Source organism: Rhinopithecus roxellana, chromosome 18 (genome assembly GCF_007565055.1).
Source record: "Rhinopithecus roxellana isolate Shanxi Qingling chromosome 18, ASM756505v1, whole genome shotgun sequence".
In the NCBI taxonomy this organism is placed as follows: Eukaryota; Metazoa; Chordata; class Mammalia; order Primates; family Cercopithecidae; genus Rhinopithecus; species Rhinopithecus roxellana.
The window spans coordinates 65017110-65021642 of NC_044566.1; positions in this window are offsets into that span (position 1 = coordinate 65017110).

Here is a 4533-nt window from a genome sequence, read left to right on the forward strand (position 1 = left end):
GAGCGGCCTCCCTGCGGGTGATTTTTTTCTCCTCTAAATATTCCAAAAAAAGTTCCAACTGCCAGTGCAGCAGCAGCCTAACTAAAGGCCTTTTTCCTTTACTCCCCCTGATTTGGCTCCCCTTTGAGGAAAAGATCATAGAACATACTTTCAAATTCCTTTCATGTTAATATTACACCATTCATATGACAGAAACATGTGTAGGCACAACATAGGTTATACTATTTCTTTAGAATTCACACAGCAATAATCTGGAGGGCAGATTATGTCCTGGGTTTAGGTGAATAGGGAGGAAAATACTTAGCTGGCTCAGTGAAGATTAAAATCTGTCTTTTTCAGTACTAGAAATACAGGAAGGAAGGAAACGCCCTTTTTTATTTTAAGAATTTCACTTTTTGAAATAAGGAGATTACCATTAAGGTTTCTCTTCCCCAGACCTCCAAGACCCACCACAATTTCTGGAAATTATGAGTTGTCACACTATTCTGCTTTTGTTTATTCAAGGAAAACTTGTTTAAGGTCTCTTTGGGTATTGCTTTCTTATAATACAAAATGAATGATTCTTTGAACAACTCAAGAAACTTAGATCAGAATGATACTCATGTTTTAAATGTTTTAACTTTAATTTTACATATGGGGGTATGTGTGCAAGTTTGTTACATCAGTATATTGCACCCTGGTAGTGAGTGTAGTGCCCAACAGGTGGTTCTTCAACCCGCACCCCTCTCCCTCCACCCCCTCTAGTAGTCCACAGTGTCTGTTGTTCCCATCCTTATGTCCAAGAGCACCTGTTGTTTAGCTCATAAGTGAGAACATGTGGTATTTGGTTTTCTGTTCCTGCATTAATTTGTTTAGGATAATGGCCTCCAGCTCCATCTATGTTGCTGCAAAAGACATGATTTCACTCACGTTTATGGCTGTGTAGAATTCCACGGTGTGTATGTACCACATTTTCTTTAACCAGTCCACCACCGATGCGCACCTAGGTTGATTCCATATCTTTGCTATTGTGAATAGCACAGCAATGAACATATCAGTGTGTGTCTTTTGGTAGAATGGTCTTTTTTCCTTTGGGTATATATCCAATAATGGGATTACTGGGTCAAATGGTAGCTCTGTTTTAAGTTCTTTGAGAAATCTCCAGACTGCTTTCCGCAGTGGCTGAACTAATGTACACTCCCACCAACAATGTATAAACATTCCCTTTTCTCTGCAGCCTTGCCAGCATCTGTTGTTTTTGACCTTCTGTTAATAGCCATTCTGACTAGTGCGAGAGGGTATCTCATTGTGGTTTTGATTTGCACTTCTCTGACAATCTGGACATTAGACCTTTGTTGGATGCATAGTTTGCAAATGTTCTCTCCTGTTCTGTAGACTGTCTGTTGACTTTGTCGATCGTTTCTCTTGCTGTGCCAAAGCGCTTTAGTTTTATTGGGTCCCACTTGTCAATCTTTGTTTTTATTGCAATTGCTTTTGGGGACTTAGTGAAAAATTCTTTCCCAAGGCCAATGTCAAGAAGGGTATTTCTGAGGTTTTCTTCTAGGATTTTTATCACTTGAGGTCTTACATTTCAATCTCTCATCTATCTCCAGTTAATTTTTGCATCTGATGAAAGGTATGGGTCCAGTATCATTATTCTGCGTATAGCTAGCCAGTTACCCCAACACCGTTTATGGAATAGGGAGTCCTTCCCCCATTGCTTGTTTTTGTCAGCCTTGCAATATCAGATGGCTGTAAATGTAAGACTTTATTCTGGGTTTTCTACTCTGTTCCATTGGTTTATATGTCTGCTTTTGTGCCAGTACCATGCTGTTTTGGATACTATAGCCTTATAGTTTGAAGCCTCTGGCTTTGCCCTTTTGCTTAGATTTGCTTTGGCTATGGAGGCCCTCTTTTGGTTTCACATGAATTTTAGAATACTTTTTTCTAAGTCTGTGAAGAATGACGTTGGTAGTTTGATAGAAATAGCACTGAATCTGTCAATTGCTTTGGGCAGTATGGCCATTTGAATGATACTGATTCTTCCAATCCATGAGCATGGAATGTTTTTCCATTTAAGTGTTTTCTCTGATTTCTTTCCACAGTGTTTTGTAGCTCTTGTAGAGATCTTTCACATCCTTTGTTAGCTGCATTCCTAGGTATTTCATTTTCTTTCTTGCTACTGTAAATGGGATTCTGTTCTTGATTTAACCCTCAGCCTGGACATTATTGGTGTATAGAAATGCTGTTGATTTTTTTTGTTGTTGTTGTTGAGACAGAGTCTCGCTCTGTCGCCCAGGCTGGAGTGCAGTGGCCGGATCTCAGCTCACTGCAAGCTCCGCCTCCCGGGTTCACGCCATTCTCCTGCCTCAGCCTCCCGAGTAGCTGGGACTACAGGCGCCCACCACCTCGCCCGGCTAGTTTTTTGTATTTTTTAGTAGAGACGGGGTTTCACCGTGTTAGCCAGGGGGTCTCAATCTCCTGACCTCGTGATCCGCCCGTCTCCGCCTCCCAAAGTGCTGGGATTACAGGCTTGAGCCACCGCGCCCAGCCAATGCTGTTGATTTTTATACATTGATTTTTTTATTCTGAAACTTTGCTAAACTGGTTTATCAGTTCTAGTAGCCTTTTGGTGAGTGTTTGGTTTTCTGGATAGAGAATCATATCAGCAGCAAAGAGAGATAGTTTGACTTCTTCTTTTCCTATTTGGATGCCGGTTCTTTCTCCTGCCTGAGTTCTCTAGGTGGGACTTCCAGTGCTACGTTGAATAGGAGTGGGGAGAGTGGGCATCATTGTCTTGTTCCATTTCTCATGGGGATTGGTTCCAGCTTTTGCCCATTCCGTAGGTTGGTGGCTGTGGGTGTGTCATAGATGGCTCTTATTATTTTGAGGTATGTTCCCTTGATGCCTAGTCTGTTGAGGTTTTTAACGTGAAGCGATGTTGGATTTTATCAAAAGCTGTTTCTGCATCTATTGAGATGATCATATGGTTTTTGCTTTTAGTTCTGTTTATGTGGTGAATCACATTTATTGATTTGTATATGTTGAACCAGCCTTGCATCCCTGGACTGAAGCCTTCTTGATTGTGGTTTATTAACTTATTGATGTGCTGCTGGATTCTGTTTCCTAAATTTTGTTAAGAAATTTCTGTGTGTATGTGAATCAGAGTAATTGGCCTGAAGTTTTGTTTTTGTGTGTTTCTCTGCCAGATTTTGGTATTAGGCTGATACTGGTTTCATAGAATGAGTTAGGGAGGAGCCCCTCATCCTCAGTTCTTCAAAACAGTTTCAATAGAACCAGTTCCAGTTCTTTGTACATCTGGTAGAATTCAGCTCTGGCTTCATCTGGTCCAGGGCTTTTCCTGGTTGGTCGATTTTTTATTAATGATTTGATTTTGGAACTCGACATTTGTCTATTTAAGGTTTCAATCGCTTTCTAATTCAATCTTGGGAGATTGTATGTTTCCAGGAATTTATCCATTTCCTCTAGATTATCTCATTTGTGTGCATAGAGTTGTTTATAGTATTCTCTGAGGATCTTTTGTATTTCTGTGGGATTGGTTGTAATGTCATCTTTGTCATTCATGACTGTACTTATTTGGCGCGTCTCTTTTTTTCTTTGTTTAGCTATCAGGCTATCCATTTTGTTTATTTTTTTGTAAAAACTAACTATTGGTTTCATTGATCTTTTGTGTGGATTTTTGCATCTTGTCTTAAAAAAAAAAACAGCACTTCAAAAAGCACTTCATTCAGTGCTTCTCTAATTTTAGTTATTTCTCTTCTGCCAGCTTTGGGGTTATTCTTTTTTTCTAGTTCCTTAAGTGCAATTCAGATTTTCACCTCGGAGTTATTCAGGAGCAAATTATGTAATTTCCATGTATTTATGCAGTTTTGAGAGATCTTCTCGATACTGATTTCTGCTTTTGTCACACTGTGGTCAGAGTGTGTGCCTGGTATGATTTCAAACTTTTTTAATTTATTGAGGCTTGCTTTATGGCCAAGCATGTGGTTGATCTTAGAATATGTTCTGTGTGCACATGAGAATGTATCTTCTGTGTTTGTTGGGCAAAGTGTTCTGTAGAAGTCTATCAGGTTCAATTGGTCAACCGTCAAGTGTAAGTACAGAGTTTGTTAGTTTTCGACCTCAGTGATCTACAATTGCTGTCAGTGGGTTGTTGAAGTCTCCTGCTGTTATTGTGTGTCTGAATCTTTTCGTAGGCCAGGAAAAGCTTGTTTTATGAATTTGGGTGCTCCGGTGTTGGGTGTGCACACATTTAGACTAAGTCTTCTGGTTGAATTGTGCCTTTATCATCCTACAAGGAATGCCCTTCTTTGTCCTTAATTTTTGTTGGTTACAAATATGTTTTATTTGGCTGGGTTTGGTGGCTCACGCCTGTAATCCCAGCACTTTGGGAGGCCGAGGCAGGTGGATCACGAGGTCAGGAGTTCGAGGCCAGCCTGACCAACATGGTGAAACCCTGTCTGTACTAAAAATACAAAAATTAGCCCGGTGTGGTAGCACACCCCTGTAATCCCACTTATTCGGGATGCTGAG